At 41.9% G+C, this 13,132-nt stretch overlaps 1 protein-coding gene across 2 annotated transcripts in view; it reads left to right on the top strand.

Annotated features, from left to right (window-relative positions):
- The window catches only part of GREM2 (gremlin 2, DAN family BMP antagonist), a 687,731-nt gene that overhangs the window by 456,355 nt on the left and 218,244 nt on the right, over positions 1 to 13,132 (top strand). For both annotated transcript variants that reach the window (XM_078649287.1, XM_078649288.1), the window contains exon 2: positions 9,427 to 9,618. The gene's annotated coding sequence lies outside the window, so the exon portion shown is untranslated. The remainder of the gene's footprint in view (positions 1 to 9,426; positions 9,619 to 13,132) is intronic.

The raw sequence follows: 13,132 nt of genomic DNA, 5'->3' as shown, positions 1-13,132 counted from the left end.
CCTTCTCCCAATGGCTAGCCTCCATTTATGGAGCTAGCCAATGAGAGAGTGGGGACGGTCCAGTCCCCACACACAGTTCTCATTAAGTTTTTCCTAGCACATGCGTACTTCGTACGCATTTTGCTAGGCAAAACCTAAAAAAGATGAGCGTAATTTGAGTCAGTAAATTAAAGAGAGGGGAGAATCGTGCTACTCACCCCTCACCCCCTAAGATGATGTAAGAACCCCGGTTGTAATAGTTGCAGTGTATCAGGGCTGTCAACCGCATTACAGACTCCCGGTCTAAGCGCAGCTCCTATGCTCCTGGGGCCCCCGTGCAACTGCCCAGCGTACCCATGCTTTATGACGGCATTAAGTGTAGTGCCACCGATGTGTTGGTTTTTGATTTATTAACATAGAACGAGATGGGCAACAGAGAGTATCAGGCATATAAATGGTCCTAAATTGATCTGGTGGAAGGCAACACCATCTGTGTAAAGTCCAAATTATAGCTTATCCCATGAATGATCTAAGTACATCCCTAATAGATGCCCGAACCATTCAGCAAATATTTTGGCAGTGCCATAGATACTAATAGTGCAGACAAGAAGCTTTTGTGTTATTTTGAGAGACGAGGGGGACAGGGACACATTCACATTTGAGTTCCCCCCTTTCTATTACATTTGGTTACATGATAATAAGGGCCTTATTTCAATGTCGGTCGGAAAGCCTCCAACCGCTGGTCGTAGGTTTACCTACCAACATGTAAGGTTTACATTCTGACAGATGATTTACAATGTCAGTCGGTGGAGTGTAAACCGGCCGGGGAAACTGACTGGCTTCGGATGAACACTAGGAGCCGGTTGGCTAGATAGAACTGGCTCATAATCTCTTAAGGATGGTGTTTCGCCATCAGGAATATGATGTTGGTTTCCGACAGCCTTTCGATGATGCCTTTTCCGACATAGAAAGGCTGTTGGAGAATGACTTGGGGGCCCCTAGCAGGGCCCCTTTCTCCCTTGACCCTTCGGTTGAGCCCCTGAGCTTCACATCCCTGCACTGTGTGGTTGCCTGGCACACGGTACAGGAATGTGCAAAAACTTCCATTGTACAGCGGGAGCTTGTGCTGCGGGCGGTTTCAGACCACCTTATAAGCTTCCATTGTATAATGGAAGACTACGACCGCACCATGTGCAGTTGCATCCTAATTGCAGTACCGGGACTGCCAACCGGAGTTTGGTCGGTTCTGCATCCGTGGTGATGCCGATCGGAAACAACTCCAACCGACATCGTAATGAGGCCCTAATATTTTAAGCACTGATATTGTCTGAATTTGACTTAAATTTGCCTTTTAGGACATTGTTTCCTGAGCTTGATTTGGTTGTTTGGGTGCTATTGTGTTGGTGTTATTGATATATGTTTTTGATAAATGCTCTTTTGTACTATTTGTTGTGGGCGGTTCCACTGACAGTTTATTTGGTTAATTCTTTGTGTACTATTGGTCTCTGGATTGTAGTGGCATTTTAGGAGTTGTTTACTTGAAGTAATCTGGTTGAACATTGTTTTGAAAAAATTTGGGAAAATAATTATGTAGACACTACCGAAAAATTATTTCCTACAGCTTTAAATTCCCAGTCGCTAAGAGCATCATTGCATGGAAGTTGCACATTTCTCCTAAAGGTACTTGAATGCCTCATCCAGTGCTCCAATTTCTCTCTTCTTCACTTCTGAAGTTCACATTGCTTTACAGCTACATTCACAGGAGTAGCAGGATACATAATACTGAGGCAGTTGCAAATTTCAAAAAAAAAAAACACAATGCCTCCACAGTACTTCATACTACTCTACATTGCATTCTAGGGCATAGCTATTAAAGATGCAGCAGGTGCAGTGGCACCTGGGGCCTGGGAGTGGGCAGATTATAACTGTTTTTACTACATCACTAGGGATTAAGGGTAACAGTGGGTACAACTTGTTTAATACTCTGAGCGTAAACACACAGAATTACCTAAGAATTCCACATAATGTTGCTTTAATTATGCGAGAAGATTAATTCTGCATTTAGAGCTATTACTTAGTGAAAAAAAGCCCCCTTGTGCCCAAAATTAAGGTGATACCAAAGGGGATGATGGACGGAGCGTTTGAGCAAATCAAACACTCACCCCCAGTCAATTGATCTGGGTTTAATCCATCACCATTCTTTAGCTCACTCCACCACCCCAGTTCAGACATGGCCATATGCAAATCAGTCTGACCCTATGCCTCATGGGAACAGTCCAGTCCAAACTGCCAAGCCATGTCATCCCTGGACCGGAAACAAGCATCCTGGGACCGGTTTCGGGTTATAACCCTCATTAGCCAGGCTATCTTGCATCCAGTGGCAAAGTGAGCAAGGAACCCACGTCTTGCCATACCCTGCCAACGTAGGGCGAACAAAGCGATACCAAAGGGGATGATGGACGGAGCGTTTGAGCAAATCAAACACTCAACCCCAGTCAACTGACCGTTTTCGGGTTCATAACCCTCATCAGCCAGGCTATCTTGAATCCAGTGGCAAGTGAGCAAGGGACCCACATCAGGGCATAACCCTAAAGAATGGTGATGGATTAAACCCAGATCAGTTGACTGGGGGTGAGTGTTTGATTTGCTCAAACGCTTTGTCCATCATCCCCTTTGGTATCGCTTTGTTCGCCCTAAGTTGCCAGGGTATGCCCAGACGTGGGTCCCTTGCTCACTCTACCACTGGATTCAAGATAGCCTGGCTGATGAGGATTATGAATCTGAAACCGGTCTCAGGATGCTTGTTTCCAGTCCAGGGAAGACATGGCTTGGCAGTTCGGGCTGGACTGTTCCCATGAGGCACAGGGTCAGACTGATTTGCATATGGCCATATCTGAACTGGGGTGGTGGAGTGAGCTAAAGAATGGTGATGGATTAAACTCAGATCAGTTGACTGGGGGTGAGTGTTTGATTTGCTCAAACGCTCCGTCCATCATCCCCTTTGGTATCACAAAATTAAGGTGAGGCTGCATTTTGTACTAACAAATAGCGCTAAATGGAATAGAACATGCATAGTGAGATTGAGAGGCACTCAATAAATGTGCTCACGCTGTAGGATTTTTCCCCCAAAATTACTCATATTTACCTGACTAGGAGCAATTCCGTAAATATCAGTAATTGTACATCAAAGACTAATGCAGAGTTTCTGAAATTACTATGATTACTCAGTCATAATTGAATTTATGTCCGGGCATAGTTAAGGTTATGTTACTGCATTAAGGCCCATAGTACTCAGTTTCTGCCTCTGATTGGAATAGAACATTCCTCATGAAAGCATACTCATATGCAGGTCTCCCACGAGGAATAAACTAATACACTCTTAGGGCCAGATTCAAAAAGATTTGGCCGTCAGGCAATGTGTTATAATGATGATGCGAACAGATGACAGGATACTTCGTGTTGGTTACAAATAGGTTTAATGCAGGACATAGCCGAGCACAAGTCTCGCTAGCTGACCAGACCACTAACTGACACTAGTGGAATTCTCCAGGTAGAAGTCAGAACATACATAGGCATTGTGGTAGAGAGAGAACAAGAAAACACAAAGAAAGGACTAAGACAAAAGACAACCATATTACATGAAGAATCAATGTATAACACATCTCCCTCCTTTATAGAAAAGAAAAGAAATAAAGGAAACAAAGATTACTATACAAAAGACTGCAACGACAACCACAAAGACAAAAGAGTATTCAGAGACACAGAATGAAACAAAACACTCAGATGAAACAAAACACTCAAACAACACCTACCCCATGTTGTACATTAACAAGATGAATCCGAAATATCAATACACTCCATCCCCCTCCCTTAGAGATTGGGAGAAACACAACATACCCCAAGAAAGTTAAAGAAACTAAAAGCTCACTTTTTACGGACTCACAGACAGTGTAAACATGACCCTTTAAAATAAGGAACAACATAAGGAACCAAGTCCGGTAAATAACACAACTTTCCTTAAACAGGGTACACCTCAGGATATACAACCAGGGAACTGATATGGGTAATGACTACTCACCAACTCTACACCCTCCAAAGTAGGCTACACCACACGACAGCACAGGATGGTTAACCTGGAGATGGATTAACTTCCAACACTATTTCTCCAAAGAAGGGCACGATACAGAGTACTAATATAGGTATTGATTACTCACCAACTCTACACCCTCCAAAGTAGGCTACACCACACGACAGCACAGGATGGTTAACCTGGAGATTGACTAACTTCCAACACTATTTCTCCAAAGAAGGGTACAATACAGAGTACAAACCCTGAAACTAAACCTACAGCATGCCATGGGTACTAACAGGCCCCACACTCTCCCCAAAGAAGAGTACCCCACTGGGTAAAAACACCACCATAGGAAAGTACAACAACAACAACTCACACAGGTTGCACAGGGTTCACACCCTGGAACTTATACACCAACATGCTCTACATAGGGTATACCATGGGTACCAACTGGCCCCACACCCTCCCCATAGAAGGGTACACCATTGGGTAAAAGACACCGCCATAGGAAAGTAGAGCCACAACAGCTCTCAAAACACTTTCCACACTGACCCCCTAAACACTCAAAAGGTTAAACACACCAGGAAAAACACATAAGCCCTCCTAGATAGGGTATATCGGAGGAAATGGCCCTGCAGACTAGAATGAGACACCAAAATAAAGAATACAAAAGGAGAAGAGACTCATGAAACCGTCATCACACACCTGGTGTTGACCTCTCACAATAATGCAACATTTACTAACAAACTCGGTGATTTAATCACCAACAACACAACAAAACAGGGTGACAACAAACGTTGCACAAGGTTCACACCTTGGAATTTATACTTTAATACGCCCTACATAGAGTATACCATGGGTACCAACTGGCCCCACACCCTTCCTAAAGAAGGGTATACTATTGGGTAAAAGACACCGCCGTGGGAAAGAACAGCCACACATTTTCCACAATGACCCCCAAAACACAAGCTACAACAAACGTTGCACATTCCACAATGACCCCCTAAATACAAGCTACAACAAATGTTGCACAATGTTCACACTTTGAAATTTATACTCTAACACACCCTACATAGAGTATACCATGGGTACCAACTGGCCCCACTCCCTCCCTAAAGAAGGGTACACTATTGGGTAAAAGACACCACCATGGGAAAGAACAGCCACACACTTTCCACATTGACCCCCAAAATACAAACTACAACAAACGTTGCACAAGGTTCACACCTGGAATATATATCCCAACACGTCTTACATCGAGTATACTATGGGTACTGACTGGCCCCACCCCCTCCCCAAAGAAGGGTACACCATTGGGTAAAAGACACCGCCATGGGAAAGAACAGCCACACACTTTCCACATTGACCCCCAAAATACAAGCTAATGAGTTGCTTAACAACAAGACACAACAGCTCGTAGTCTTGGTTCTTCTCAGAACCTCTCTGTAACAATTCGCTGTCACGAATCCTTAGACCTGGAAAATCTTGAAACTCTTCAGTCTCAAATTTACTTCTTGGATTCGTTCTGACACAGAATCCTCACCTTGCTTCAGTGACATGCTCCAGGACTCACAGTCCTAATTCAGATTTAACTAAGTTTTGAAGTCACCATCAGTACAATTTCTGTCCCGGACACTTGACGGTAAACTTTGTCCTCTCACAGCTAGACACTGAAATCCATGTCTCTTTCCGGTCCTGAAACACATTTCGACCTTTCTCTGTAACTAACTTGGATTCTTCATCAACGTTGTGAACTTACAGTCCAGAGGCTTACTTACAATTTGCTGACCAGAGTCTCTAGAGACTCACTTACAATTTGCTGACCAGAGTCTCTTCTTCGTCAACATTGTGGACCTACAGTCCAGAGACTCACTTACAACTTGCTGACCGGAGTCTCTCATTTGGGAACTTTGTCCTCCGTTATGGACTTATCAACCAGAGACTCACTTGGGACTTACCATCCCGAGTCTCCCCAGGAACTTTTCCCCGTTGCAGACTTACTGTCCAGAGGCTAACCTTGGACTTACAGTCCAGAGACACACCTTTGCCTTTTGACCACCATTGAGGACTTACTGTCCAGAGGCTCACCTGAGACCTACAATCCTGAGCCTCTTTAGAGACTTTAGCCCCCCGTTGTGGACTTACTGTCCAAAGACTCATCAGGAACTTTCTTTCCAGAGACTGACCTGGGACTATTATCCCCTGTTGAATTCCTACCATCCAGAGACTCTCCTTTGACTTGCAGACCAGAGTCTCACCAGAGACCTTTGTCTCCGCTGTGAATCTTCCGTCCAGAGTCTCGCCTTGGACCTTCGTCTCTCTTTTAGATTTTTCTGGGGGTTTTTTTTCAGGCTCTTTGACCAGCTTCTAATTGTGTGGAATTTTATTTCTCTTCTAGATCCTCTGAACAGCCTCTACTCCTTATCTGATTCGTGCTTCTCTTTGTTATTCCTGGACGCACTGTACTTATTATCTATTTATTGATTTTTTCCTGTCAGACTAGGCTTCTTTGTTCCAGTATCTGCACATTGAAGTTAATTAATTGTAATTTCCAGTTGGTAGTAAACAACATGGGCAAATTGATCAGGATAATAGTGGCTTCACGAAACACTAAACATTTTCTTATGCTTGCTCATTGACACGTTTCATATATTCTGCCAAAACATTACTGAATTCCGGAAATAACCACTAGATGGCACTGTTGGGAGGAAAACAAATTAAACAGTCTTAAAACGCTGTCCAAAAATGCTGATAAGAGTGTACAGTACTGCCGTGTTGGATGCCGTTGGATGATTCGTCCTTCATGCAGATTAAACAAAACAGCACACGGAAACACTGCAACATAAAACTTGATGACGAATGCTGACATTTTGGAACATGAGTGAATATGCTCGCTTACCTATACTTCTGTCATGAAGCTAGTAGCACATAACAGGGTTGCCGAAAACTCTCGGTTTAAGCACCCCCAATCTGCGCCAAACACACGAGGAAACGCTTAAAAACAACCCTTCGACATTTGGCAAGTGTTCTCCAATGCGTTGTGCTCCCGAGTGCTCTTTTAAGTTTAACACAAAACAATATCATTTTGTTGAGCTCCGGAAGCTTAGTTGCTAAGGGAACCGAAGGACATGGAGAAAACAAAATGGGTGCTTGACCTCACGCAGTGACGTTATACACTGCGTGACAATGCGCGATGATGCAGCCGGCCTGTCAACATTGAAAAATTACCTTCCACGGCTGAAATGAAGCCCCACGTCACAATAGAACATGCTGCTCCTCCGCTGACTCCAATGGAAAGCAAAATGCGTCATCAGTTTCAAATCAGTCCTTGACAAGTGCAGATAAACACGGAGAGAGAATAACGGTAATTACAAGTACCAAAGACTCACGGTAGAAAAAGATGAATATCGTTTCTGCTTCATATACTCCATAATGTGTAAAAGGGACTCGTTTATGACAGCATGTTTCCAATTTTCATGAGAATAGTCTCTTTTCCTTCTCTGCAGCTGTGGTTTAACTTTTAAAAATACAACGCTCCGCTCTAGGCAGTTTCTCGAGTCTAAGATTTCATTAGAAACAATATAGGAAACAGAGGAGAAATTTTCTTGATTTATATTTAAAAGATACTGGTTTCTTTTCAAACTTGTGATGAGTTTCACATAAAAGGCAGATTCTTTTTCTTTGCTTTAAGCTGCAGCTGGTTGTAAAGTAGTTTAGTTTGACTTTTGTTGCTACTTTAAACATGTTCCTTAAAATCTCGAGGCGCTACAAATACTTGAGGATAGCTTCTTCAGTTTTCTCTACACCTTACTTATTGCCATAGAGTCTTAAGTTCTCGTAGCGCAGCACTGCCAGGGAACAGTAATAAACTCATGCCTGTAAAAGATAAGCTTTTCTTAGTTGCGTAAAATTCGTTTGACTTATCTCTTATTCATGCGGTTTCTTCTTTCTTGTTTCCTCTGAACACAAGACTGGCAGCACAAAGGTGTAGAGTAGTGGGTTCTTTTCGCGAGGTGTAACTCAGGCTGTGTTAGATGGTTTCCTCCTTGGTCTGGTCAGCAGAAAACGTCGCCAAAATGTTGTAATGATGATGCGAACAGATGACAGGATACTTCGTGTTGGTTACAAATAGGTTTAATGCAGGACACAGCCGAGCACAAGTCTCGCTAGCTGACCAGACCACTAACTGACACTAGTGGAATTCTCCAGGTAGAAGTCAAAACATACATAGGCATTGTGGTAGAGAGAGAACAAGAAAACACAAAGAAAGGACTAAGACAAAAGACAACCATATTACATGAAGAATCAATGTATAACACAATGCAGCTTACTGTTAAGGTATGCATGGCATACTCTTGGAATTAAGTTTTGAAGCATGTATGCTACAAGAGTTTGTGACAGCAAAACCTCTGTGAGCAGTTAACCCAAATAACAAAGAAATGGGAAAAGGAACACTTCTAAATTTGCACCTAGTTTTGGAAAAAGATTTATGAATATCTGGAATTCTCAAAGTTTTTCAGGACTACTCATGGGAAGCTGTGACAGTCGTAGTATTTCCTTGGTCGCCACTGTAATACGTTTATGAATTCTGTTTCCTCAGGAACAAGTATGATTGTGTTTATTTTCTTGTGCGCCAAGTTATGAGGGAGTGCAAATGTACTTCCTATCTTTCCTTTCTAGTTTTTGTCCATAGGGAAATGTTTTTAGTGTGGAGAAAGTCCTTCCATTTCCCTTTTCCAAACGGATGTGAGAGGGGTTCCTTCCAATTCCCTCATAGGAAATTGATTTAGTTCTGGCCACGTCAGGAGTAAATCTTTGACTGTTTCCAGGGTTGGACTAGAGCGAGAAAATGTTTATTGGTGTGAACCAACTTTCTAGGACATCCTCTTTTTGTAACATTCACTTTCCACCCATGAAAGCAAAAGACATCCTTTAATAATATCACATAATACTGAGATAATAATATGTGTGACTAAATTGGTTTCCAAATTCAAATTCACCTTTTGTAAATTGTGTAACTGAATTTGCACTTGTAAGTCGAGCCATTTGCTTAGGCAACTTGAACAAATATTTGTAAATGTCTTTGTCAATTGCGACCATCATGTCTTAAGAACTGCTAAAACATGCTGCCCTCTTCGCAATTAGCTTCTCTGCTGCTTAAATTTGGTGTTTCTATATAGGACCTGATTGGGAGAGGGCCGAATAAGGTTGAGATATTTATTGTACCCAGGACACTATGTGGTGCAGCATGTATTTGGTGCACTAAATAGCTCCAATTTCGAATTTACTTCGTGAACATGGATAATAATGTATAGAATGTGGCACTTTCAGCACCAAATTCTGAACTTACCTTTTCAACTTGTAAATTTTGACAGATTTGAATTGAAGAAAGTCATAAAGGGGAAACTTGAGGGCGTGCTACCGTTACCACACAACTTATGATTCCAATCCCAGCGAGAAGAGGAGTTTGCCCCGGGAACCCAATTTTGTGTCTCACTTGGAATCGGGGCCCTACTCTATATTGACAGTATCTGTTCTGAAGGTTAGAAGCAGTTTATTGAAAGAAGGTAAGCATTTAAATCTTCTTCTCAGCCTTTTCTCATTAGTAAATACCAAGAAACCTTAAAACATCTATAAAACCCGTTTTGGTAAAAAAATATTTGATTGTAAAACAATAAATTCATTAATCATACTTGGGATTGCCGGTGTAAATATTCATATCAGCTGTGAAGATAAAATGTTGAGATCTGGCTTGACAATACATCTGTGTGTAAAGCATGTTGTCAACAATTCGTTAAAACACACATGGAGTGGACTATGGCACCATCAGGAGTATTACCCTCTCAACACACACTATTGGTGTTAATGTGATAAACAACATTTGTGAATGGCAGTCATAAAAGTGTTGTCAGCCAGTGTTGATATGTATTGATACATTTAAACAGAGCTACTGGCTTTGCCAATGCTTGTTACTTAAATCCAATACACTTTCCGTTCTACCTCTGTTTACCTGGGTTAATCTGTGTTGTGTATGCTTCACAAAGAGATTTTGAAAAAAATCCTTGAGTGGCAAATTATGAAATCTTTCCTATTTTTATGAGTTGAAGGTTGTGGACAGGAAAAAATCACCTTCCTCCTAGGGTGCCCCACTTAAAGAATTTGCTGAACAAACCTAATAGGTAGTGGATTTCACAGGAGGAACGCCAAATGATTAAAATATGTAAGCATATTCTGTAGGTCCAATATGGCAATGATTACATTGGAAGCCTCCCAATTTAAAATCGTAAAGGAATGTCACATTTAATAAATGCAATGTTCTAGACACATTTATGTTCCAGGGATTTGCCATTTTGATGCAGGGCTGCCTTTTTAACAGTGTTAGGTATTTCAGGTCCTTCTGCCTGGTGCTGTTTGGCATTTCATGAGTCCAATGTATAGTTTATGGAAACATATGTAGAATGAGGCATCTGGGGACATTATACACACAAAAATGACTAGGGTAGTGCTTGCAAATAGTCTAATCACTGGCAATTGATCTGGATAGCATTCCACCCCATTGTTTTATGCCCACTGTGCCACTCTAGACAAAGACCCGTCTTATGCAAATCAGTACTGATTTTGCTCTTCATGGGTCCAGCCTATCCTAACCTGCCAGACAAAGCCCCCTGCTTAAGGGACCACAAGCAAACCCAATCCGGTTTCGGCCTTATAAGCCTTGTCAGTGATGTATATGTGGTGCAGAGCACAAGATATATACATCTGGGCATACCCCTGACCACTTAAAGAATTACATAGTACATGCAAAAGATGATGGCAGAAAAACGTGCAAATAGTCTAACCACTGGAAGTCGCTCGGGGTAGCATTCCAACCCATCATTTTTCGCCCACTGTGCCACGTAGACAAAGGCCCATTTTATGCAAATTTCCATACTCATTCTAAGTATGGAACAATTTCCAATTTTTCCAGTGTTGGAAATAACCAGCTGAATCAAAAGTCTGAGCAGTGTTGTAAATGACTTGTGACATTACCACACACTCTGGATACTGGAAGGATACATTTTCCAGGTATATCCTAGTGAAAGAGCCCGGAAAACAGCATGGTCATTGGAAATTATCTCTGGAAATTGTTGCTATAAAACTAGTTTCCTCTGTGATTCCCAACTCCAAAGGGCATTCGTTGATATGGTATATTTTCACCTCAGAAATACAAATCCCAATGGTTTTAGGGTGCACAATTATCTCTGCGGTATTATTGAAAAACTAAGTTTATTACCCTGCTTTGTATGTATGTAACAGACTCAAACACTCAAATAATGGTCATGATGATGTTGACACTATCTCAGATAGTAGATGGGATAGAGAGACCAAGAGCAAGCTCAGGATCAGGGATGGTGCCAATTCTCAAGACCAGATGAGGCAATGTGTCCCTAAATGGCACCCCAATACAAAAGATCAAATAACATTTCATACATGAACTATCTGGATTCAAGAACAATTGTAAAACATGAAGGTTTATTAAGATTCAAGAGCATTACAGAACAGAAAAGTAATAGGTTATCAGTTTGCATAGGAAATAGCATAAGGCTCTCGATCAAATGCAGCAATGGAAATTACATGAAGTCAAGGCAAATAATTTAGATACCAAAGCATGAGACAAACCAACAAAGGTTTACTCTCCAAAGTCAGGGAGTTAGAAGACTATCTCACCTCAAAAGGTATAGTTTAAATAGACATTTCCACTATAGGAGTCAATGGAAATCGCACAGTCAGCATAGGGTATTGGTCTTCACACTTTTTTACTCCGAGCCCCCCTAAGCAAAATGTTTTGAGTTTGGGCCCCCCTCGAAAACATTATGGCAAGGAGTGGGGGAGTGGGATGGACATGGCTGCATGCAGGAAGCAGGGCTCATGAGATGATTTCAGGAATTTTTTTTTTAAGCTTATGAACTGCACTAAATATGAGACTTATAAAACAGCAAATGCATCAAACAAAAACAGATATTATCCTAATCAAACGGCTCCCCATAATTGGGGTGTTGTGAGGCTCTCACACCCTTTGACCCCAATGCACCTATACCTGCTGCACTAAAGATAACTTCAGTCCTGAGTAGCAGGCTATCTCCTCTGCATCTTTCACCTGTTCCCCACCATGATGGAACATCACCTCGGTCCTAATGCTTGAAAGGAAAATAATCTCTGATGCACCTTTTTTAAAGGTCAACAGTCATAACTGTGATGCAGTGGGCCCATCAAATCCCTTGGCCCTAGTCCTGCTGTATCTGCTTCCTTAATGATAACCAGCAGTGGCCACTTACACACTTGGCAGCAGTACCAGCTTCACTAATGAATGTCCCTTTAAAAAAAGCAACACTTATATTTCCCCTTCTTTGGGGTATCTCTCTGAAGAAGCTGTCTGTGGCCATTTGTAAACACAAAAATTAGTCCCCATACAGAGCTTCCTATTCTGGGCCTTTTCTATGACAATATCTATAGATCTCGCTCCTTTCCTCTGTCTTCTAGACCATTACTGTGAGGCCCCAGGGATCGAGAGGATTAGGGCTCTCCACCTGAATGCAACCCTGCTGGCCTTCTACCAGCTTTTACAATGCCCCTGGAATTGAGATGCCTCTGCCTGAAATCGAAGGGTTTGGTGGTAGTGCATACAGTTAAAAAAGAAACCAGCTTTCTTACCAGCCAATAATTGATTGTGTCACTAAAAGCTAGGGCCACTGGAATTATGAGTTTCTGCAGCATCAGTGTTCTCCACATAATTTTCAGTTTACTGCATTTGCTATATAACCTGCAGATTTCAACAACAAAAACTTGATTCTAGCTCGAACAGAACAAAAGTTCCTTAAAGCGTGCAAAGTGTTCTGGAGCAGTGGAAGGCCCTTCGTGAAGATTGACTGGTAATCTTGTAGTTGCTTACTGCTGTATTTGGGTGTTAAACTGTTAATAATGAGGTGAAATATTTCCATTGACAGTGTTACCTTGAGTTAAAGTGACGAAATATTGAACGAAAGCTAACCACAAATTGTGCTGCATAATTTACCTTTCTTGCTGCATAGTTTAGTCAAACCT

Source organism: Lissotriton helveticus, chromosome 6 (genome assembly GCF_964261635.1).
Source record: "Lissotriton helveticus chromosome 6, aLisHel1.1, whole genome shotgun sequence".
Lineage (NCBI taxonomy): Eukaryota > Metazoa > Chordata > Amphibia > Caudata > Salamandridae > Lissotriton > Lissotriton helveticus.
Note: the sequence above shows the minus strand (reverse complement) of the source record. Positions and strands in the feature narration are given on the sequence as shown.